The sequence below is a fragment of the Heptranchias perlo genome, chromosome 15 (genome assembly GCF_035084215.1).
Source record: "Heptranchias perlo isolate sHepPer1 chromosome 15, sHepPer1.hap1, whole genome shotgun sequence".
Classification (NCBI taxonomy): domain Eukaryota; kingdom Metazoa; phylum Chordata; class Chondrichthyes; order Hexanchiformes; family Hexanchidae; genus Heptranchias; species Heptranchias perlo.
In genome coordinates, this window is record NC_090339.1 from 24,514,975 (window position 1) to 24,541,580 (window position 26,606).

The 26,606-nt window shown below is 40.1% G+C and overlaps 1 protein-coding gene across 4 annotated transcripts in view; it reads right to left on the reverse strand.

Moving 5' to 3' along the window:
- Nucleotides 1-18,092, reverse strand: part of znf711 (zinc finger protein 711) — a 49,599-nt gene extending 31,507 nt beyond the window's left edge. For 2 of the 4 annotated variants that reach the window (XM_067996905.1, XM_067996906.1), the window contains exon 1: nt 17,879-18,092. The gene's annotated coding sequence lies outside the window, so the exon portion shown is untranslated. Of the gene's footprint in view, nt 1-17,567; nt 17,754-17,878 lie in introns of those variants that run through there. The other 2 variants (XM_067996903.1, XM_067996904.1) reach the window with 2 other exon arrangements.
- Nucleotides 18,093-26,606: the final 8,514 nt, after the last annotated feature.

Genomic DNA, 26,606 nt, shown 5'->3' on the forward strand with positions numbered 1-26,606 from the left:
ATGAAGCAGTCCGAGCTCGCATGCAGCAGGACCTGGACAACATCCAGGCTTGGGCTCATAATTGGCAAGTAACATTCGGACGAGACAAATGCCAGGTAATGACCATCTCCAACAAGAGAGAATCTAACCACCTCCCCTTGACATTCAACGGCATTACCATCGCCGAATCCCCCATCAACATCCTGGGGGTCACCATTGACCAGAAACTTAACTGGACCAGCCATATAAATACTGTGGCTACGAGAGCAGGTCAGAGGCTGGGTATTCTGCGGCGAGTGACTCACCTCCTGAGTCCCCAAAGCCTTTCCACCATCTACAAGGCACAAGTCAGGAGTGTGATGGAATACTCTCCACTTGCTTGGATGAGTGCAGCTCCAACAACACTCAAGAAGCTCGACACCATCCAAGAAAAAGCAGCCCGCTTGATTGGCACCCCATCCACCACCCGAAACATTCACTCCCTTCACCACTGGCGCACTGTGGCTGCAGTGTGTAGCATCCACAGGATGCACTGCAGCAACTCGCCAAGGCTTCTTCGGCAGTACCTCCCAAACCCGCGACCTCTACCACCTAGAAGGACAAGAGCAGCAGGCACATGGGAACAACACCACCTGCACGTTCCCCTCCAAGTCACACACCATCCCGACTTGGAAATATATCGCCGTTCCTTCATTGTCGCTGGGTCAAAATCCTGGAACTCCCTTCCTAACAGCACTGTGGGAGAACCGTCACCACACGGACTGCAGCGGTTCAAGAAGGCGGCTCACCACCACCTTCTCGAGGGCAATTAGGGATGGGCAATAAATGCTGGCCTCGCCAGCGACGCCCACATCCCGTGAACGAATAAAAAAAAAGCAGCTCTGGCTATGATCAGATAGGTAAGAGTGGAATCAAGCAACAGCAATCCCACTAATTGGATAAAAGTTGAAAGGCATTGGGAGGAGGATGCTGTGCTCGACTGTGCCAAAGGCTGCAGAAAGGGCAAGAAGGGTTAATGCACATTGGCCACAGTCACAGAGGATGTCATTTGTGCTGTGGTAGAGTTGGAAACTTAATTGGAGAGATTCAAACATTGAGTTACAGGAAAGTTGGGCACGGATTTGGGAGGCGGCTACATGTTCAAGGACTTTGGAAAGGGAAGAGAGGTTGGAGATGGGGCAAGGACAGAGGGTCAAAGATGGGTTTTTTTTTTAGGTGGGGGGTGATGATGGTGGTTTCTAAAGTGAAAGGGAGAGAACCTGAACAGAGGAAACCATTTACAGCATCAGGTGGCATGATGGGCCAGTAAGGGAAGTTGGGTGCTCAGCAGTTTAATGGAAGCAGGAGGTGGGTTTTATAGACAGAATAAGCTTAGAAAAGGCTTTAGGGGAGATATGACAGAGAATGGAGATAGGAATTGGTGAAACTACTGTGTGTTTCCAGTATTTCCTCATTTAATTTCAGACCTCCTACATTTTTTTTTATTTTTCCACCTTCTTGCTTTTTTTCTTGGTGCTGTTCACCATTTTAGCTATTTAAATATTGTCTTGTTCTTCGAATGTCTTTTTATTGCCTTACCAAGATTGTTTTTTAATACCATCCAAGAGGCTTTTGCTTTTTTAATTATGCAGTCTGCTGGTCATTCAACTTATTAACTACCTCTATTAATCTTTCAACTATCAGTTCTGAGGAAATGTCTTACATTTGAAGCATACTTGTTGCATATTTTCTGTTTTTGTTTCAGATTTCCCGCTTTTTTCCTTTTGTTTGCTTTTGGGGATGTTCCCTTAGTATTTTGTCTGTGAAAAGTGCAGTAGTTTGAACTGCTCAAATTCAGAGATTGCAAACAGCATCAGCTTTTACTATTCTAATAAATATTAATGCTGAGATTTGGATCTCATCACATTGGGAATTCCAGATCCAAAATCACATCCTACTGCCCCATGGTACAGCATATTTGACGACAAATGCACTTATAATTTTGCAGTGTTTCACAGTTTCTCTATAATTAAGGAAAATTCCAGGTGAAATTAATTTTTGCAAAATTTTGAAATATCAAAATGTGGTACTATATGGTGGCTTATTCTGTTATCCTTTCTAGACCATGGTCACTTTCTGTTACTCTTTCTAATTTGTTCATACTGTTGACTCCTTTTCTCTCCTTTCCTTTAAGCAAGGGAAATGACAATGAAAATGAAAGGAAAGAAAAAGGAAAGACAAAGAAAGGGAAGGTAGGAGGCAGGAAGAAGGTAAAAAAACAAAAAGGAAAAAAGAAAAAGAATAAACTTGCAATTATATAGTGCCATTCATATCTCAAGCACTTCAGAGCCAATGAATCACTTTCTGAAGTGTAGTCACTGTTACGTACGCAAACACCAATTTGTGCACAAATATCATGAAAGATAAATGACCAGTTAACCTGCATTGGTGGTGTTGGTTGAGGGATAAATGTTGACCAGGACACTGGAAGAACTACCCTGCTCTTCTTCAAAATAATGCCATGAGAGCTTTGAAAAAGTACTTCATTGGCTATAAAGCGCTTTGGGTGTCCCGCAGTCGTGAAAGACGCTATATAAGTGCAAGTTCGTTCTTTTCTTTCTCTTCTTTGAATAGAGCTAGGGGATCCATTAGATCCACCTGAACAGGCAAGCAGCATCGGTCTAAAGTCTCATCCAAAAGACAATGCAACACTCCCTTGGTACTACGCTGAAGTGTAAGCCTAGATTATGTGCTTAAGTCCTGGAGTGCAGCTTGAACCCATGACTTTGATCACTGAGCCAAGCTGACAGAGTTACGAGTTTTATATATGGAACAAACAAATACTGGGGTCAGGAAAATAGCTATTTATAATGAAGGCATACACCGTGCAATTTCAGAAATTCAAAAGAGCAAATTTAATAGAAACTGTGTACTAGACATACACAATGAATATTTTTTTTAAATGCTGAATTTTGGACAAAGGACGTTGTTGCAGAACATTACATTTCATAGAATCATGCAACACAGGAGGCCGCCATACGGCGTTTCGTGCCTGTGCCAGCTCTTTCAAAGAGCTGTCCACTTTAGTGTTACTCCCCAGCTTTTTCCCCATAACCTTGCAAATTAGTCCTCTATATGTACACGTCCAATTGCCTTTTGACGGTTCCTATAGAAACTACTTCCACCACCCTTTCAGGTAGTGCGTTCCAGATCTTAACAACCCTCTGTGTGAAAAAAATTCTCATTTCCCCTCTAATTCTTTTGCCAATTATTTTAAATCTATTACCTCTGATTACTGATCCACTTGCCACTCCTCTTTGCATCCAGGATCAAGGACGGTTGACCATACTGTATATGACAAATTACATGCAAAATATAGGTCCCTCTGCACTGCCTAATAGATCTTATCCCAACTCCAGAATAGCTTTCAGTGCTGTACCACAGTGACATTTTTATTTCATACACTATGTTTACATCCCTGAGTGAGAATGATAAACTATGAGCAATTTTATGACGTGGACTCAATGCAGTGAAACCACCCCAAATTAATTTCACCCGGAACACTTGATAGCTGCCAAAGAGATATGTGTTCCATCTGTCGATGTTGGATTCAAAATCAAGTCGCAAAAGTGAAGAGTAAGCATTCTAACTTAATTCCAACCCTCAAATCTTTTGACAATTATATATTTCTATATATAACTGTAAAAGTCAAAAGAACATAGTTGCTTTCTGAGTTTGAGTGTTAACTGTCCATTTACACTATCAAGGAATAGGAATGACCATTACAGAAAGAAAACCTGTGGGAACTGAAATTTTAGAAATCATTCAGAAGTCCAGAAGTAGAAATTAAAGTACTATAGTAAATAACAGTAGGGGATATAGGACATCTATATTACAACTGCAAACCCATTTATAGCAATTTGGCCAAATATCCATAAAGCTTTACTTTAAATTTTAATCTTGGCGAAATCCCTGCTAGTTGTGGTTAAAGGCACAGCTTTAAATAGCTGGTTCAGGTCTCTTTATTGGCGCCAACATGTTCATGAAGAGATGCTTGTTTAGTACAGGATTTTCCTATGTGAATAAAAAGAAATAACTACAGCTGCGTAAAACTTTCAGCACATTCCATTATGTTTAGCTAAGGAACGTCAGGTAGATGCCAGTGTTGTGGCAGTACTGGTACCAGCTCCAGCTAGTTCTGGAGCACAGGTCTTCTGCACTACTGGAAGTTATCGGGACCCATTGCCTTTGATGTATGCAGTGTACTCAGTCATTTTTGATGTCATGTGGAAAGAATCAAATTGGCTGAATACAGCACCTATGAAGGTGTAGACCTCAGGAGGAGACCAAGAATCATCCTCCACTAGGCACTTCTGGTTGAAGATGGCTACAAACACTTCTGCCCTGTATTTTGCACATGCGGGACTTGTGCTAATCATGTAAGACCATACAACTTCAGCTCCTGTATCACTATTATCTTTCATGTCATGCACCATTTCTACTGTACTCAGTATGTCTAATGTAGAAGGACTCAAAATGTTTTATGAGGATGGGTATATTCACGAAGCCTTCTCCTCCCCTTAGTTGTTTAATTGTCCATCAACATTCATGACTGGATTTGGTACGGTTGAAGAGCTTTGACCTTATCCGCTTGTTGTGGGATCACTTAGCTCTGCCTATTGCATGCTGCTTTTGCTGTTTAACATGCATGTAGTCCTGCATTGTAACTTCACCAGGTTAGTGCCTTGTTTTAAGTACACCTGGTGTTGCTCTCGGCGTGCTCTTCTACACTCCTCATTCAGTCACCTGGCATGATGGTGATGAAGGATATGCCAAACCATGAGGTTCTATATTGTGGTGGTATACAATTCTGCTGATGGGTCACTTTTTGGATGCCCAGTTTTGAGCTGCTAAATCTATTCTTAATCTATCCCACTTAGCACAGTGGTAGTGTCATACAACACGATGGAGGGTGTCCTCAGTCCAACGACAGGACTTAGTCTCCACGAGGACCGTGCGATCGTCCCTCTGACTAATGCTGTCATGGACAGACATATCTAGGCTTTGACTCTAAGAGTCAACCACGTTGGCGTGGGACTGGAGACACATAAGATGGTAGGTTTCTGCCCTAAAAGAAATTAGTGAACCAGTTGGGTTTTTACGACAATCCAATAGCTTCATGGTCACTTTTTTTTTACAGATACTTGCTTTATATTTCCAGATTTTTAAAAACTGAATTCAAAGTCTCAACTGTCATGGTTGGATTAGAACTTGTTCTCTGGATTACTAGTCCAGTAACATCACTACTACACCACCGTAGCCCTTTCTCAACCTGAAGAGAGCTATGGTTGGTCTTACAAAGTTTGTCTCATGATTCACCTTGATATAGTTAAAGGATTTTTAAAATAATTAATTTCTATAGAAACTGTTTTGAACATGACAAATATTTGGCACTCATTATTTCACCTCATTGCAAAGCATTTTGAAAATTTACAGGTTCACTAAGTCCAAATGTAAAATAATTTACCAGCAAAATATTGAACCAGTATGAATTTGTAAACCAATAACATGACATAGAGCAAAAAGAAATCAATCATTGTTTGCCATATGATAAAAGCAGTAGTAACTATTTCATCTCAATGCAGTAGAGTACAAGTACACTATTCTGGTCAAGTAGCAAAAATAGTAAACATATCAGTAATACTACAACAGAACTGAAAAGTAATAATGGGTTTTATTTTCATAAATTTGTCAAAGCAAATTTTAGCAGGCATATATTTGTGCTTAAAATGCACATAAACTCTAAAATTCCACTGAAAATTCAAAGGTTACATGAGATGCATTTAGGAAAATTAGTGTATGGCTGTGTGTTTTCAATATTCTCCACAAAACAGTTGCAATCAGTAGAGACTGAATTATTTCATGAAACAAATCACTGCAAGGCATGTGTTATTCTAATGTCGTTTATAATTCTCTTGGAGAAAATAACATTTTGAACCCTTCTGCATTACAAATATTAAATACAGTAGAAATGGTGCACACGAAAGATAATAATGATACAGTTGCTCTAGTTGTATAGCATCGCATGATTAGCACTATGCTGCAATATCAAGTTATTTTTCTAGGAGAATCTGGGACACTATGGCAGATGCTCCATATATTTCCACAGTTCCCAACTACACATTTAATGTATGAGCTGCTTTGGCTTTAGAATGTGATTGGCGACAGCTGGCCAGCAAAAACTCTTCCTTTGATTTTCTTTAGTGAAGCATCTGGCCTCCACTCAGCAACATCCCACAGTAGCTTGACTGAGCCTGATCAGCATTCACGACTATACAAATTGGAAGCAGTCCAAGCCACTGGTGTCCAATCTCCAATTGTGATTGTTTAATGTCAAGTTCAAACACTCCTTTCCATCTGCCCTACATACATCTCAAACCTTCTTCTCACCCACCCAATGTGCACCTCAATTTTAATTAAGGCAGACCTAAATATGCCATCCTGCAATACAAAACATAATTGTACGGTAGAACTCCTCTCCTCTGTTAAGTAAATGTTTAGTCATATGTCTTCTCTATATATTCAGCCACACATAAAGCCATTGTGATGGACACAACTACAAAGATTCACTAACTGTTGCAGCTAGAGGGTTTTACAAAATAGATTTGCCTATTTGTTTTCAGGCCTCTTACTAGCCTGTGGTAACAATTTACTTATTCTTCTATTGTCAATCACATGATTATCATAGGCCAATCAGATATGAATGTCCCAAAAAAGGGAGACTCAAGAGGAATGTCTACAGGAAAGAGAAGACCATGGCGATCTCAGAACTGCACCACCATAAGTCTGCTTAAGCTGTAGAGGTTTGTAAGGGAATTGCAATTCTCACCCAAGGCAATGTGCAATCCATTCCTATCCCAAAAGCTGGAGTGGAAGCTGATGTCCAATTGGGCCAATTGGAGCAGCTTCTGGTGCATTTGAACTTCTCTCAATTTTCCCCCCAGTTTTTAGTATCAATAGGATTGCACTTTGCCATTTTAAAGGGGGGCATGAATGGGACACGAATCTCTTAAGGGGAGCTCAGAAAGAGAGAGTGTGTGTACCTGGAATATCTTTTAAGATTGCAGCTGTCATCTATGCTTTCTCTTGTTTGCTGTTATGCGTATGAATCTTGAATGACATTTCACAGTGCCAGTAATATCTGCCCCTTTTTTCCCCCATACACAAAATAATGGTACTTACTTTTGAGACCTTGGGATGGTTTTCTATGTTAAAGGCGCTTTATAAATACAAGTTGTTGTTTACATTATTCTGCAGTCTTTTTCTTTTTGTTTTATTATTTTAGCATTCAATGTCACTCATTTCACTTTATTGCATTTTTGCATGTTTCAAATTTGAATTTATTTCTATTCCCATAGCGTCTTCCAGCCCTTTTTGGAGGTCCCTGTGGCCTACTTTCTTCAACCTAAAAGTGTTTACTAGCTAATAATGATCGGAAAAGGGCAGAATTAATATTGCAAGGAAGTTAGCCAATGAGATGACTGGCTAAAATAGACATTTTTGAGACTGGTACTGGGCGCATGATGACCAGCTCTACATGGTTTCAATATTCTAAGTTAAATCCCTGGATATATTTACCAAACGGAGGTCCCAACATTCCAATTTGCCACAAAAGCACAGTAGGTGATGCACTAAGTGATGCACTAATTAAGTTTGATTAAAAGAACAGGTAAGTGCATGCATGCTTTGAAAGCCGATGGGTATCTAGTGTCAGCGTCAAGTATTCACAGCAGGTACAGCAGAGGATAAATGCAAAGTAAACTTCCCTCTATTTTACCCCAATAATGCATCTTTATTTCAACCTCAGAAAAGCACCTCTAGTGTACCCGTATTATAGCTTACCCTCACTTTTCACACAAGTGATCTGAAGACAGCTAATTTATCTATCTATATAATTAAGAGTCTTGCATGTAGCACGTATCCATAGTGTTGCACCTCTCAAACAGGTCATGCTGACTAACTGAAATATTCTACTGCAAAGCAATCAAAAACCATTTTCATTCATTGGACAGATGGGAACATTTCAATCAGCAATTAGGAAGCACCAAAAACCCACCAATCTGGAACCAGCAACTACCACAAAACAAATCAAATTGTTCAAATAAGTTCTTCACATTGTTTTCAGCTAAAAATAACATTTATAGTTCAACACAAAAAATGCACAATTCTAAGAAGAAAATCATTAAACCAAAAATTGGTCATCTAATGAAATAGCTGCATGAGGTTTATCCTCCCCAATTCTGCTCTTCTGCCTGAGGCCTTCTAGAGTTGGAAATTTCACTGGGGATTTCCAGTTGTTGTGCGTGACAACATTTATGTTCATAAAAAGATGCATAATCAGTTGTAGTTTTCACCCTCATCTTGTGAAACTAATATGATGAATTCACCACAATAGCCATCACATGACAACCAGGATCCTTCAATTGCCTGGGGCTTAGAGCTCTTGTTGATAAATTGTGAGAGTGCACACAAGAGAACACGATATCAAGGGAGTTGCACTTTTCAATATGCTCCTGTGGAAATAGATTACATGGAGCATACCTGATGGCCTGTGTCACATGACAATCATGCAGCAAATGTACAAAAAAGTGAGGCATGAGTAATGGAAAAGAAACTAAGGATTTCTACAGATTAAGCCATCAAAAAAAAATTCTGAGCTAACAGAGAAGTTGGGATGTTTTGTCCGTTGCTGAGGGGCTGATCCTTGCACCAGAGCCAGTGAAGGGATGTCAATGAGACATTTTGATACTGACCACTGAACTAACCATGGACTTTGCGGTGGAGCCAGTCAGGCTCAAACCAGAGTGAACAACTATCTGTTCAAGATGCTGATCACTGGTGACCGTGGGAAAACCCTCTGTGGAGCAGTACTTGATAACAGCGTCATCAAGAACTACAAAACAATGCAGACAGGAAGAGACAAAAAATCTTTCATTGTAAATAACTAAAAAAAAAAGGAAGATTTTGTGGAGGGAGAAGAGAAGAACAGAGTACTTGGGTCTTAAGTAAATATGCCAAATGTACTGTGGGAGGTACAGCAACAAAAAAATTAATAACTGAAGAGATTTTAGAGTGGAAAGAACAAAATTATTTGCATCTTAAGCAGGTTTTGTAAAGGGGTAGGTAAACAATATTACAAATATGTGTGAGGCCTGTATCTTTCAGTACCAGTAGTGTTTAATATTTTTACCTGGCATCAATCACTGAATCTTACAGTACAGGAGGCCACCATTTGGCCCATCAAGCCAGAGCTGGCTCTTTCAAAGAGCTGTCTAATTTAGTCCAACACCCCAGCTTTTTCCCCATACCCCTGCAAATTAGTCCTCTTCAAGTACATGTCCAAATTGCCTTTTGAAAGTTCCAATGGAATCTGCTTCCACCACCCTTTCAGGTAGCACGTTCCAGATCTTAACAACCTTCTGTCTGAAAAAATTTCTCCTCATTGTCCCTCTAATTCTTTTGCCAATTATTTTAAATCTATAACCTTTGGATGCCGACCCACTTGCCAGAGGAAACAGTTTCTCCTTATTTGCTCTATCAAAGCCCCTCATAATTTTGAATACCTCCATTAGATCTCCCTATAACCTTCTATGCTATAAGGAGAACAATCCCAGCTTCTCCAATTTCTCCACATTACTGAAGTCTCTCATTCCTCATATCATCCTGGTAAACCTCCACTGCACCCTCTCCAAGGCATTGACATCCTTTCTAAAGTGCAGTGCCCGGAATTGTACACAATACTTCGGCTGAGGCCTAACCAGTGATTGTAAAGGTTTGACATGACGTCCTTGTTTTTGTATTCAATGCCCCAATTTACAAAGCCAAGTGTCCCTTACGCTTTCTTAACCGCCTTATCAACTTGCCCTGCCACCTTCAAAGATTGTGAATATGTACCCCCAGATCCCACTGCTCTTGCACCCTCCTCAAAATGGTACAATTTAGATAATACTGCCTCTCTATGTTGTTCCTCCCAAAGTGCATTACTTCACACTTATCCACATTAAATTGCATCTGCCATGTGGCTACCCATTTCACTAACCTGTCTATGTCCTCCTGAATTCTGCTACCATCCTGCTCACTATTTACTATGTTGCCAAGTTTTGTATCATCCGCAAACTTTGAAATTGTACTCCTATGCCCAAGTCCAGGTCGTTTATATATAACAAGAAAAGCAATGGTCCTAATACTGACCCCCGGGGGACCCCACTGCATACTTCACTCCAGTCAGAAAAATATCCGTTCACCACTACTCTCTGCCTCCTATCCCTTAGCCAATTACGTACCCAAGTTACCACCATCCCTTCAATACCATATAGTTCGATTTTCTGTGTTAGTCTGTTATGTGGTACTTTATCAAATGCCTTTTGAAAGTCCATTTATACAACATCTACTGCACTATCTTAATCAACCCTCTCTGTTACTTTATCAAAGAACTCAATCAGGTTAGTCAGACACGATTTGCCTTTAACAAATCCGTGCTGGCTATCCCTTATTAATCCATCCTTCTCCAAGTGAGAATTAATTTTGTCTTTGATGATGGTCCTGTAGTTACCAGGTTTTTCCCTCGCCCCTTTTTTGAACTGAGGTGTAACATTTGCAATCCTCCAGTCCTCTAGCACCACTTCTACTATCTCCACTCTAGCTTCCCTCAGCAACCTAGGTTGCATCCCATCTGGACCGTGGGACTTTGAGTGATGCCAACCTATTTAGTATCTCCTTTCTATTTATTTTTATTCTATCTAATATCTTTACTCCCTTCTCCTCTACTGCAACATTAACTTCGTCCTCTTCTTTTGTGAAGACAGATGCAAATTACTCATTCAGTACCTCAGTCATGCCCTCTGCCTCCACAAGATTTCCTTCCTTGTCCCTAATCGGCCTCACCATTCCTTTAACTATGCTTTTACTTGTTTATAAAAGATTTTTGGGTTCCCTTTTATGTTACCCACTAATCTTTTCTCATACTCTCTCTTTGCCCGTCTTATATCCTTTTTCAATTTCCCCCTACACACTCTATTCTGCCTGGCAATATACTGCTTCAGTAAATCTGCTGTGTTATAAAATGAGGCACATGTTGCATTTAGGTTACAGCAGGACCTCGGTAAACATCAAAAACTACACTCAAAATAATGGACTGCTACCTACGTGCATCATCGCAGGAGATCTACAGGTTTGCACTGAATTACAGGCATTTCTGTACTGTGAATTCTTTACATAGCTGAAATATGGTTGAAACATCCCATCAATCATGGTTGGATGCACACACATATCGAAGAAGTATTGACAGTGTGCTAAATCCACTACACCGCGTGAGTGCCATTCCCTCATAAGAGTTTAATTCTTAAAAATAATTACTAATAATGGTATTGCTGGAGGGAGAGGATGCCCTTGAGGGGTCAAGGACAGAATCTATTTGGTTGGAGTTAAGAAACTATAGAGGCCCCACTACGCTACCAGGTGTATTCTATAGGCCATCAACTAGTGGGAAGGATACAGAGCAGCAAATTTGCAGGGAAATTACAGAGGTGCAAGACCTATAGAGTAGCAATAATGGGGGACTTCAACTATCCTAATATAAAGTGGGAGAGTAATAGTGTAGAGGGCAAAGGGGGGGGGGGGGGGGGGTGTTCAGGGGAACTTTCTTGATCAGTGTGTTTCCGGCCCAACAAGTAAGGAGGCATTGCTGGATCTGGTTCTGGGGAACGAGGTGAGTCAAGTGCAGCAAATGTCAGTGGGGGAACATTTAGGGAACAGTGATCATAGTATATGATAGAAGTGTTCAAAATCATGACAGGTATAGATAAAGTAAATAAGGAGAAACTGTTTCCATTGGCGGAAGGGTTGAGAACCAGAGGGCACAGATTTACGGTGATTGGCAAAAGAACCAAAGGCGACACGAGAAAAACTTTATTACGCAGCGAGTAGTTATGATCTGGAATTCACTGCCTGAAAGGGCGGTGGATGCAGATTCAATCTTGGCTTTCAAAAAGGAATTGGATAAATATTTGAAGGGAAAAAATTTGCAGGGCTACAGGGAAAAAGTGGGGAAATGGAACTAACTGGATTGCTCTTACAAAGAGCCGGCACGGGCTCGATGGGCCGAATGGTCTCCTTCTGTGCTGTAACGATTCTATGATTCTAGAGCCGCCTGGAGACAATATTTTGGGGTCTCAAACCTAGCACAGCTACATCAGTTATGAGGTCCACAGTGATCAGAAAAACTTGCATTTATATAGCACCTCATCCTGATGTTTCAAAGTGCTTCACATAGAATTACTTTGAGGTGAAGTGACTATTGTTAGATAGGCAAACATGGCAACCATTTTGTGCACAGCAAGACTCCATAAGCAGCAATAAGAACAATCAGTTAATCTGTTTTTGGTGATGTTAGTTGAGGGAGGAATCTTAGCCAGGACACTGGGAGAACTCCTTTCCTTTCTTTGTATCATACCATGGAACCTATATCTACCCAAAAAGGCAAAAGGAAAATCAACCTCCCTTTCAAACCTAGATATCAATTGGAATGGTACTAGAAGAAACAGAAAATTCAGTTCAAAGGGCATCTAGCTCAGACTGAACCTCAAGTCTTAAACACCTCTTGATTACCATCCGGGACTGAAATACATGCAGGTCAACAGTGGATTCTATAAAACTGGAGGGCTAAAATTATAAATCTCCAAGAAGCTACTAAAAGTCTAAAAAGAATCTAATTTCTTGTACATCAGAAGTAACAGAAGAAACTTTTGTTTGTTAACTGAGGTTAAGGGAGAAAGAGTACTTTACCTCAAAAGCATCTCCTAGATCAATTCCAAACTCAAAATACATTGCCAACCTAAAGTGATCTGACTTCCTGCTTCCAATGAAATTTTCTATTGCTGATGGCATGGATTGAATCATTCTTATATTGCTCCATTATCTGTTCAACTCCTGATAAATGGAACATTTATGTGAAAATAAAGATCATCATAATTTTGGCAATAAAATGCAAGGTGCAAACTGAATGAAGACCCTGATCAAAATTTTTAAATGCAATGAAAAAACTACTCTAGTATTTTTACAGTCGTAGAGCACCACTGAGTAATGCCAGTTCATCAATGCATCATAAATGCAACATTATACCAGTGAAACAGAGGATGTGCTATATCTATATATACCATTAAAATCTTGCAGAGGCCACACACTTCTTGTCATGATTTTTGGTCACACTTTTCTGTCAACATTTAGCATTCAATTTTGCTATGTCAACTATCACTATATAGCTGAAAGCATCTGCAACTGAGGTGCTGTAGAGCAACTTTCTGAAATCTCTCACCCAATTCTGTTGGCAACTTGCATTTATATAATGCCCTTAACGTAGAAAAATGTCTCAAGGCACGTCACAGAGGCGTAATCAGAAAAAAATGGATGCCGAGGCAACTAAATGGCTTTTAAGGAGGAGAGGCAGATGGAATTCCAGAGTGTGTTACAGCCACCCATATGTATAACACACACACATACATATCAAACGACTGTAGACCATAGGATAATTATTTCCAGAGGATGTGCTGATCGGATAGCTAACAAGCTATGAAATTACAAGTGGACTATGTTAACTTTTAAAAGGAGATAATTATAATAGAATTATCTGTGACAAAAACTAAGTTTGAAACATGGGAAAACAAGGACTCTTGAGTATTTTGGTAGCCCAAGAAAATAAGACTTCTTTTAAAAAAAACTTACATAGAGTCCCATGCAAATGTTATAAATTATTGCAAATAGTATTTTTCACTAAAAAGATTTTAAAACCAATTATTTTGTCTGCATGAGATCTGGATTGGGAATTTAGTGGGGGGGGGGGATACAGCACTCCAAAGAGATCCGTACTTGAGATGTAAATGGATATGTCTTCAGCATAATATGCAATACCTTTTTCTGTACCGTTAACTTCAGGTAATTACATAACTACGCATAATTTTGATTCAAATATAGAATTCATCCTCAAACCACTGATCATTCACTCCCATTGTATACAATTCCTGAGATCACATGGTAAAATAAAATCCCAATCCACGGTCCATTATTAGGATGCAATTCTAAGAAGAGGATGTTGGCATAAGATGCTAGCAATTTAGCAGTATTTCCCAAAATTAGTTCTTGTTTCCATCAAGTGGTTTTCTATTGCAACTGCTATAATAATGGAATCCCTTCAATTGTGTTTCTTTATTCATTGTTGGTAGGTATATGGCCTTCCTGTCATTAGCATAAAAAAGTTAGAAACCTATTTTATACTCAAACCTTCATTTTGCCTCACATTAGCAAATGGAGGAAATAAATCCATTAATATCTTGTCTAGCATTTACTGGTTAAATTAAATACTTAAAATTGGGACATATAACTTGTTTTTTTTTTAAAAGTCACAGATAAGACATTATCTATTACATCTAAACATTTCAATGTTAAACTGCTTCAGCACACCAGAACTGGATGTAAGACTGCTCTTCCAAGGTTCACTTGTTTGAAAGCTTAGATACTGTAAGTTGCTATTTACTAGTTCCAAAAGAAAAGAAAGTAATAGTTTTTAATTTGTTGATCTAAATACTTCAGTGTACAATGTTATTGTATACACCAAGAATAAATGCTGAATTTCAAAAGCTGCACTTCCCCCGCAATTTTCGCTTTGAAAACAGCACTTAAAGTCAAGAAAAAAAGATAAATCTGATCTATCAAGGTGACACAGATGAAGCAATGTCAGCACCATGCTTTGTCATCAACAAATCTCTAACCAGCCTTTCAGATCCAGTGTAAGGACATAGTGTGTTTTTTTTTAAATGGCTGACATCTTAATTCATTGAAAATTCAAAATGTAAGTTTAGCATTTTGGTTTTTTTTTAAAAACAAATCCCATAATTTTATAGTACAATTGATTTGATTCAAATTGCAGATGATTGGATACTGTAATGCAACATGATTATTCTGTATAAACTGACATTGTATAGTATAATAACCAGCTTTATGAAATTAAAATTTCTTCACAAGCAAAATAAAACAAGGAAACTATACAGGAGGTAAACAGACTTCACATTTGATAGAGGCAATGAGATCACTGATTGGTTGAAATGAAGATCAGCAATTTGCCTACTACTGAATTTTATCTGTAACACCTGCCTCAATATATAGTACCGTATTACCATTATCCACTCAGTGTACAGAACAATCTGGCCCTTATGCAATTTAGGACAATTAGAGTTCGGTCAAGAAAGTAAATCTCCCACAACAGATTTTCAGGCTAGAAATGTCAAGAAGAATACAAAAATAAACTATCATTGTTGGAGTATGTAAAAGGCTTCAAAACTTTATTTATGTGTGTCTGTAATAGCAAATAGTTTTGATTTTAGGAATGGTCGACAATTCATTGGCTGCTGCACTGTAATCCAATTATAAATAGCCCCAACCTACTGCCTGTATTTACAATTTCTTAGGTTGGTCATATCTACACTTGATATCAAAACCCCGTTAAATGCTACAATCAGCAGTTTTATCTCCAGAGCACTGTGCATATGTGAATTGATAGTTATCTAGACTAGTAATAATTAACCGGGTCAAAGCATAATGATTGTGTATCAGGCATATTCTACAGTGTAAAACAAAATAAAAATACTGCAGATGCTGGAAATCTGAAATAACTTCAGATCATAACCACTGCTTCCATTTTTCGGGCAGCAGGTGCTAGTAATGGTTCTGCTGTTGCCATTTACAGCTCCTCTAGGCCCACCTTTTGTTTCTTTACTTGTCTCATCTCCTTGCCTTGCACCATCATCCCTTTTGTCATTTAATCACTCCTGGCCTCCACCCTATCAGAGACTTTCCCTTTTGTTCTTTCCTCCATCCCCTGGCTCTGTACTTTCTTAAAAACTTAAGAACTTCTTCCAGTTCTGACAAAGGGTCATCGACCTGTTTCTTTCTCCACAGATGCTGCCCGACTTGCTGAGTATTTCCAGCATTTTCTGATTTTCCACCCCCTTTGTCTTGCATCATCATCCTTTTTGTTATTTAATGACCCCTGCCCTCCACCCCATCACAGACCTTCCCTTTTGTTCTTTCCTCCACCCCCTTTGCCCAGCTCTGAACTTGCTTAAAAACTTAAATCTTTAACTTCTTCCAATTCTGCCGAAAGGTCATCGACCTGAAACGTTATCTCTGTTACTTTCTCAGATGCCGCCTGACCTGCTGAGTATTTCCAGCATTTTCTGTAGTGTAGTTGGCTCACTTGCATATTTAAGCTTTTGCTCTGTGAAGGGCTACCACAAAGAGGACACAGGAACAGGATGGGCATTACTGATCTCACAAAAAGGGATGCTCAATGAACATGATCACCAAGAAGCATTCATTATAGCATTATTTCTACAATTACTCCAACCGGGGAGGCATTCGTTCTTTTTTTGAAGTATATCCCACTAAGATTTGCTGCATTCTCAACAAACTAAACACAAATTCCATAGGGACTGCATTAAAACAAAAACAGCTCCGACTACATTAGCTCCTGGTGGACATGTCCGTGAGAATGCTGCTGGCGGAATGCAATGAATTCTACAAAATGTCATTCTTAAGTGCTCATTTACAATATTATTCTGAATAGGGTCATATTAAAAATCTGCACTACAGAATAAATGAAAGAGCAACCACTTTTCCTTGAATGCATTTTCCCACAGGTACCATCTCTACTGAAAAATAACAAACATATTACAGGTACAGTGGGAAGCCACACGAGATCACGTCAGAAGTGGGCAAAACGTCAGTTTTGTCACCCTGACACACAAGGTGGGTGGAGATAAAAGGGGCCTTGACAAATTTAAGATAAAACCGCTTGTGCTATTAACCGATATGTTCGTCAATTTCACGTTGTGGTAAATATATGTAATTTAACATTGTATTTTAATCTGAAGACGTGCGTGTAAACCATTATGAATAAAGAACTCATTTTTAAGTGGTCAGTTCTTCAAGCTAAACCGGGATACAGTAACATCGCATGATTTACAATGGGCAGTTATTAGTGGCATTTCGCTCAGTGAAGACAACTGCCAATCCAAAATTATAACCGATAACTGAGTGGTAATTTGTGCGTGTTACTATTATGGGTCAGAACATTTAACGTTTGCTGCAAATCCCCTGGATGAATGTGCACACACACATCACAATTTCCCATCTGCAGCAATGCCATGGCCCCTGTAGAAGACGAGGACGGCGTTTCCGTTGCAGTGAAGTTTACACACGGGGAATGAAGGAAGGTCGATCATGGCCGCTTTCCCTCTTCCCCCCTCCTCCTCCTCCTCCTCCCCCGGAGTCAGATACCAATCGCCCGCCCAGCCGCCGACATGTTGTTTCTCCGCCATATTACGCTCCCTGTACCCAGAGCTTGTCCTCGCCGTCACGGGGATATTATCTGAACACAAACCGCCGGCTCGGGCCCAGAGCCCGGCCTGAGCCCAGCTCGGGCCGTCCCTCCCAGTACTTTATATTATTTATTTATTTTAATTTCACTAAACCCGGCCGCGCACAACAATCAAACTCACTCCAGCCTCTCCCTCAGGCCACCGCCTTCTCCACAACCGAAAGTCCGGGGCCGAGCGCCGAGGACTCGCCCGTCCCTCTATCTCTTTGTATTTCTTCCTCTTGGACCGTTGAGATTTCGGGCCTTATGTCGGGGGGCAAGGCCGCGGCCTAATTGCGGCCTTAGCCCGGCCTAACTCTCTTGAATTACCTCACTGCAGGGCCCTCGGCGCGCCCTTGCATTCCGCCCGCCCCTCCTCCTCCTCCTCCTCCTCTTCCCTTCTTCCTGTAACCGATCGGTAGGCGGCCCGCTAACTGTAACCCGGCGACTTGCCTGTTGTGTGCAGTCTCTTCTCTCCCTCCTCTCCCCGGCTCGGCTGGTCTGGTCCGGTCCGCTCCGTGCCGTCTGCTGCCAGGGCCGAGCGCTCCCCGGATCCAGGCCCCGCCAATTAGGCTTCGATCTGGCGGCGGCTGCGGCGGGCTGAGCGCGCGCGCCCGCCCGCACCGGCTTTTCGGGGTTACGTCAGAGCAAGACAGCTGAGGAGCTGCAGCCCGAGCCGCAGGGTACAGCGCAGGCAGGGCAATGCACTGCAAAAAAACATGGGCATCGGGCAAAATCTGCAGCAACTGCAACAAAATAACGCAATATTAGAAAAAGGGAAAAGGTGCGATACCAACTACAACGAAAGGAAGAGGCAAACGATTTATTTCAATACATACGCTGTATTCCGGGGGTAAAAATACAGCAGGCCCACCAAAAGTATCTCATCGATTACAATTTTCCACTTATTTCTGGGTTTTTAAAAAAAAAAGTGACTTCTTTTGATTTGTGTCGCATTTAAAAAAAAATAAAATCAGTTCCCTAAAGTTTAAATGGACACATCTGCGAACAAGAGAAATTGGAAGGTGAGGAAGATGGGATTTGTAAGCTTTGTCACTCCTTAACATTTCTGCAATATTGACATGTCCGAATAGTGATAGTCTAGGCAAGGATCAACTACTTTTCATCAAAACATAAACTGTAACACCACTAACTGAGAAAGATTATATGTTGGAAGTAAGTCAAACAACTTTAATCAGTACTGTAAATTCAGATATGAGCACCCACAAAATACCACTACAGCCCTTATTTCATTATCTCACTAAAACTACAGATCTGAGACTCTCCACTGGAGGTGTGGGAAAAAAGAAACTACAGTACTTAAAAAAAAACTGTCAACTCATCTTAACATGAGGGGAGAGGGAGGGATGGGGCAGAGATAGGCAAGCCTCTCAATTCTAATACAAACATTCTGTGCTTTATTCCAATATATTTTCCATAGGTAGCTTTTTTAGAATGTAACCACAGTTATTTAAAGTATGTTAAGTCCCAGTGTGATATTATTATTAGCTGTGAAATTTTTGAATAATTGAATCTATCTGGAGTCTTTTAAGTAATTCTGTCCGGAATCTTCAAAAAGAGGTATTGTTGAGAAAAGGGGAAAAAAAGAACCATTATGTAAGAAAAAATACCAATAACTTAGCTTAGCACAGCAGTTGTAAACTATTATGCATTTTTTACTAAAACAAGGAGGTAACTAAACTTACCTACTATAAAAATATATGCTGTGGTATGCTACCATTCACTTATTCTAGTACTGTCTAATAAATTTGTTTGGCAGTTACAGCCTATGATAAAGTATAGTATATTACTATTCTGCTGCGAAGACAAGAAGGATCTCATGAAGGCACAGAACTAGTGCTGAAATAATGTAAAAAGGGTTCTCTATTCATTGTATGAGCATGCTACAAATTTTATTTAGATTTTGGGACAAATGAAACCATGCTTGGAACTTATAGCTGGGGCTCACTTATGGGAGTAATCTGAAACAAAGAAGCCAAAAATATTTAGGGTGAAAAAAGATAAAAGAAGCCTGAAAATATAATAGTATGGCCCAATTCATTGGTTTCTGTCTCATCCTCCAACCTATCTAATTGGTTGATATTGATAATCTCCAATCCCATTTTAAAAAATTGTCTACATAGACTGAAATGCTGACTGTCAGCTTAAAACAGCAATGGTTAGCATGTATGTTTGTTAAAAGTAATTTGTATGTTATTTGAATCTCTTAGACCCCAAAATATATTGTCTGTGGGAGAGAGGGTTGCCAGCAATGATTTTGGTAACAGACAATGCACGGTAGATCCCTGCAATAGAATCACAATCTGGATTTAAGTTTTAATCTATTGTACCACATGATGACAACTGAAATTATATTGTTTATTTACTGGAATGTTACATAGACTATTTACCCTGTAAATGCTTCAAGCCGATATTAAGATACTGGGCATTCATGCAGCACTAACTGATTACACTTGTACCAGTACTGAAATAAATTTGTGCAGGTGTAGGGATGCTCAACTCTGTGGCCTGTATAATACCTCAGTCATTCATTTTCTTGGGTCACAGATTAAAATTGGCCACCAGAAGAAGGTACCAGATGGACATCACCATCCGTGGCACTGTACCTTAGCAAAATTGGCTGCCTTCAGGTTAGCAGGGCTAAGAGGAGAAGCAAAAAGGAAAAAATATGAATAAAATCCAAGCAAACCAAAAAACATACGTTGACTATATTGCACTAAACACAATGCTCTACTCACTGATAAATGAGAAACATCTCCAAGGTCGTATATACAAGACTGGTAATCTCACAAACCAAACAGCAAGCAGTAATAAAATGTGATTCTGATTTCAAGCTGGTGGGACAGCTAGGTTGTGGAAATAAATCTGAGTTCATTTTCAATTTATTATGCCAATTTTTCTGAAGAGGATTGAGTGGCAATTTATAAAGTTATATGGAGAGCTGTGGCATCATCCAAAAGCCAAGCCAAGTAATAAAAACCTTGTTTGGATGGCAGGTGCATAATACTATAGGTGAGAGTGGGTCTGCTCTCCTCCTCTAAACATGTGAACATTTTATCTTCCTTTCTGTTGATGAATTTTCTAACTAAGAGGAAATGTTTCTAATCTACAGTGCCAATTCTGTCTTAATTTCTAAAATTGTAATACATATATGCTTAGTTGTCCCTTTTAAAGGATTCACTCAACATGGTAGGAATTACCAATTAACTATATAATACAAGATTGGTGGAACTGGATAAAATAAATGTTTTTATTCCAGCTCAGAGTGTATTTCTTTTGCTGCAGCCATATTTTCCATGTTTTCCGGAAAAAAATGTAACTCTATTTTGGTAATTTAAAACAGATGAATTATAAAATCCTAACTTGGTATTAACACACAAAATGGATGGCAAAATGTACAATACTAAGTATTATTTAAGTGCATGATGCACAACCAACACTAACAGCAGTAAAAAGACATATGGGTTTAGTAGTTTTTAATAAGCCTGTAAGTGGCTAGGGCTATGCCATTTCTAAGTTGAGAATTGGTAAGACTTCTGCTATCAGTTGAGAAGAACAGAAAAGATCACTAGTCTTACATTACCTCAGAGCCAAACACCTGAACTGTGAAAAGTTGACAAAGTTTTCTAGCTTGTTAGAGAAACTTAGAATCTGATTTGGTCCACTGGAATCATGTCTGCTGAAAATCACCATATGGTAGGTGCTGATAGCAATCATGAGGGAATCCATAGCCACGACTACCCTATCTTCCACAATGGAGGAGTTTATATGAAGGAGACTTGGAAATATTAAATATTAAACAATTTTGGGGTCCTGTTTTGGAAACCTTTTGATGCTGGTTCAGTTTTTATAACTGAGATGTCCCATGAATCTGTCACACGTTTCCCAATAATGTTGAAACAGTGATGGATATATGTTTATTGAATTTAGAAATCTGTTTTGTCACAAGAATATATTGTACCATTAGTTAAAGTGTGAGTAAAACTACTTAAAGTAAAACATTTTAATCTCGTGTAACTATGTTCCATAGTATATTATAGACACAATTGGGAAATGTTATCGGAACTCTTCCATGGTAAGTAATCCAAGAAATGATCTTATCATTTAGCCAGGCTTGCAAACTGATAACAGAGTAGTTTTTATTTACAGAAATCAGACATAATAATCTATAATACTCACATTTGCATGGAAATGACACATCAAGCCCAAGAATTCAGAACATCCAGTTCTTCAAGGACATAGACATAATTGTTTCTCTTCCAAATGTTAAATGTGCATGCAGTGTCATTGTTCCTGCTCATAATAAAATACCAATGCTGTGATGTGTAGCATCGTAACAATCTTCTCATTCTGCATAGATATTCATTCTGGAATTAAAACCTAAATTACTACTACTGGAAGAGAAATGGAAAACTGGTTATATGTGGCTGTCACCACACCACAAGATGAGGAAGGCCCATCTTAGCTCATCAATCCCAGAAAGGACCTGCAGTCTCTCCATTGCAGTATCTAGCTGTTTCTTAAATGATAATGGATGGGGAGATTTTGAGGCCTCCCACCCAGCAGAAACAGAGTGGTAGCGCCCTGAAAATAATGGAGAATGACTTACAGCCCTGCTGCCGCCATCGCTGTGGCCACTGCAATCTTCCATCAGACCTACTGCTAGACAGCTGGAGTGCCCGCCTCAGTCAGGCAGTAGGGTAGTTTTAAAATGCAAATTGGTGATCCGTTTTGGAAACCTTTTGATGTGGGTTCAGTTTTTATATAATGTACATAGGACTCTGCCATTTTAGGACAGTACTGTGCACGGCACACACTCTGTCCAGTATCAGCTGGCAGTCCAGCCGAAGAGGAGTCCAGCAGGTAAGTTTTACAATATTTATGTGGTGCCGGGATAAGCAGAAATACTCCTCCGGGCTGCACAAAACCAACTTCGGCCGCTGCTTTCAGTCCCCCCACTTTCCCAAGATCAGATCCCCCACCCATGAATCTATTTTCTACTGGCCCAGAGGCCGGCCGGGCCATCCTATATTGGGCTCATTTTCCGTCGACAGGTGTGGGCCAAATGCTAATGAGGCTGGGCTCTCAAAAACGGATTGGGTCTCCTGCCAAGAGTATCAGGCGGCCTGCGGGCGCGGTCCGCCAGATGGTCACCTGACGTCTGCATCATGGGGAAAATCTACCCCTAGGTTTTTCTGCTACCTTAGGTGGAGGTGCTTTCCACATGTTGATTACTCTGTGTGAAGAACTTTCTCATAAAATGCCCTGAATATGCCTTTTGGTAGTTTGTCCCAGAAAAGAAGCAAGAAAGAACTTGTATTTTTATAATGCCTTTCATGTCCTCAGAATGTCCCAAAATGTTTCACAGCCGGTAAATTACTTTTGAACTATAGTCGCGGTTGCAATGTAGCCCTATTGTCATCATTTAATTTGAAGTGGTGTTCTGGATTTACCTTTTCTATAGTGTTTACTGTCTTATATACCTATAGGAAGCTCCCTCTTAGTCATCTCCTTTCAAGGATATGAAGCCAATGTTTCACCGGTCTTTCCTCAAAATTCAACCCTTTGACACCAGGGATCAGTCTTGTGATTTTTGTACGAATTACCACCGAGGCTTCAATGGCACCATTGTTTCTCATTGATCAGAAACGGACATAATACTCTAACCTGCACAGAGGCTCTGCTCCCAGAAAAAGGCCACTGGAAACTCCAGTGTAAAGTAGCTATTATATCCTCCTATTGTTCAACCACGAATATTCTCTTTAATGTTAATAAATATGGCTCAGTACCTGCATCAATTCATAGTCCAAAATAAAAATGTTTTGTTTTTGGTAACAAATAATAACAGTATTGCATGTGGAATGTACTGAGAATTTACAATTTGGGGTAGTTAAATAAAACAGGCTAAAAATGTAACCAGATGGTCTAAAGTAAGTGACTTGGCAGTAATGACCTATGAGGCTGATAGATGGATGTTGAGAATGTGATGACCGTGAGCAGAGAGAGGCAGTAGGCAAACACAGAAATGGATCAGAAAAGTATTGCTTTACAGTTGGATCCTAATAAATGCATGATTAGGTTTATGACTCATTGATTTTGGCAATGTATTTCATGCTGTCTTGATTTCTTCAATTATCCATTAATCAGACAACATCAAAATTCTTTGTTTCAAAGTGTAACCATTCCTTCCGCCCATATATTTTTTTCAAAACCTCTGAGGTGATGCTGCTTCTTCAAACTCTTAATTCTGCATGTTCCAAAGTACCCAGTTTTGAACACCTGCTTGGGATTCATTGTAATCACCATGTCCCAAATGGGACATAGTGGTTACAATGAATCCCCAAAATAAAGCAGTGTGCAGTTTAAGAAAAAAAAACTTGTTTTAACGTTATAAAAAGTTAGGCACAAGTAATTTATTCCTTCATATCACTCCAACTAGATCCCGTTTCAGGGTCTGGTCCTATCATTTTACATTGCTCCCCACTGAATCAGAAATTTATCATTTCCTTTCCAATGTTCAATTGCATCTGTGTTTATTGCATAAGGCCACAGTCTATTGCAAGACCCATCAAATCTTCAAAAAGAGAGCTTCTGGAGGGGATCTACCTTACATTAGTGACAGACCTGACACAAGGAAGGGAATTTGTCATTTATTGCAAGGGGAATGCAATATAAAAGTAGAAATGTTTTGCTACAGTTGTACAGGGCGTTGGTGAGACCACATCTAGAATATTGTGTGCAGTTTTGGCCTCCTTATTTGAGAAAGGACATAATTGCTTTGGAGGTGATTCAGGGAAGGTTCACTCAACTGATTTCTGGGATGAGGGGGTTATCTTATGAGGAAAGGTTGGATAAATTGAGCCTGTATACACTGGAGTTTAGAAGAATGAGAGGTGATCTTATTGAAACATATAAGATCCTGAGGGGACTAGAAGGGGTAGATGCTGAGAGGCTGTTTCCCCTTTGGGAGAGACTAGAACTAGGGGCCACAGTTTAAAAATAAGGTGTCTCCCATTTGAGACAGAGATGAGGAGAAATTTTTTCTCTCAGAGGGTCGTCAGCCTGTGGAACTCCCTTCCCCAGAGAGAGGTGGAGGCAGGGTCATTGAATATTTTTAAGGCTGAGTTAGATAGATTCCTGATTAACAAGGGAGTCAAAGGTTATAGTAGGTAGACGGGAAAGTAGGGTTGAGGTTGCAATCAGATCAGCCATGATCTTATCAAATGGCAGAGCATTTGAGGGGCCGAACGGCCTACTCCTGCTCTTAATTCATATGTTCATATGTAATTAACTCAAATTACAAATTCAAAGCAGAAATTCAGTAGTGAGAGTAAAAAATGGAAAAGTTTGAAATCTGGTCTAAGAAATGAAATCTCTCCTCATCAGCGCCTAAATTGAGAAAAGACAGGGGATGTGCCAGAGGACTGGAGAACCGCTAATGTAGTACCATTATTCAAGAAGGGGAGTAGGGAAAAACCGGGGAACTACAGGCCAGTGAGCCTAACATCAGTGGTAGGAAAATTATTGGAAAAAATTCTGAAGGACAAAATTAGTCTCCACTTGGAGAACCAAGGATTAATCAGGGATAGTCAACATGGCTTTGTCAAGGGAAGATCATGTCTGACTAATTTGATTGAATTTTTTGAGGGGGTGACTAGGCGTGTGGATGAGGGTAACGCAGTGGATGCGGTATACATGGATTTCAGTAAGGCCTTCGATAAAGTCCCCCACAGGAGACTGGTCAAGAAGGTACGAGCCCATGGAATCCAGGGTGCCTTGGCACTTTGGATACAAAACTGGCTTAGTGGCAGAAAGCAGAGGGTGATGGTCGAAGGTTGTTTTTGTGACTGGAAGCCTGTGGCCAGTGGGGTACCACAGGGATCGGTGCTGGGTCCCTTGCTGTTTGTGGTCTACATTAATGACTTGAATATGAATGTAAAAGGTATGATCAGTAAGTTCGCTGATGATACAAAAATTGGTAGGGTGGTAAATAGCGAGGAGGATAGCCTCAGTCTGCAGGACAATATAGATGGGTTGGTCAGATGGACGGAACAGTGGCAAATGGAATTTAACCCGGAAAAGTGCGAGGTGATGCACTTTGGAGGGACTAACAAGGCAAGGGAATACACAATGAATGGGAGGACCCTAGGCAAGACAGAGGGTCAGAGGGATCTTGGTGTGCAAGTTCACAGATCCCTGAAGGCAGCGGAACAGGTAGATAAGGTGGTAAAGAAGGCATATGGGATACTTGCCTTTATTAGCCGAGGCATAGAATATAAGAGCAAGGAGGTTATGATGGAGCTGTATAAAACACTGGTTAGGCCACAGCTGGAGTACTGTTAGCAGTTCTGATCGCCACACTACAGGAAGGATGTGATCGCTTTGGAGAGGGTGCAGAGGAGATTCACCAGGATGTTACCAGGGCTGGAGCGCTTCAGCTATGAAGAGAGACTGGGAAGATTGGGTTTGTTTTCCTTGGAGCAGAGGAGGCTGAGGGGGGACATGATTGAGGTGTACAAAATTATGAGGGGCACAGATAGGATGGATACTAAGGAGCTTTTTCCCTTCGTTGAGGGTTCTATAACAAGGGGACATAGATTCAAGGTAAAAGGCGGGAGGTTTAGAGGGGATTTGAGAAAGAACTTTTTCACCCAGAGGGTGGTTGGAGTCTGGAACTCACTGCCTGAAAGGGTTGTGGAGGCAGGAACCCTCACAACATTCAAGAAGCATTTGGATGAGCACTTGAAATGCCATAGCATACAAGGCTACGGACCAAATGCTGGAATGTGGGATTAGAGTAGACAGGGCTTGATGGCCGGCGCGGACACGATGGGCCGAAGGGCCTCTATCCGTGCTGTATAACTCTATGACTCTATGACTCTAATATTTTGGGTAAAGACATTTTGTCAGAGCTCCTTTGATCTGACAAAGGGTTTTTACCTAAAGTACTAACTTGTCTTTTTGGTTTTCAGATACTGATGAACCTACTGTGTATTTTCAGCATTTCTGTTTTAATTTCAGAAATGCAACAGTATTTAACAATTTAAATCACTAAGCATTTTTAAATAGTACTGTTATTGATGATACTTCAATTTAATTGAAAACATTTGCATGTGGCAACACATTATACTTTTGTAAACAATTTTACAACACCAAGTTA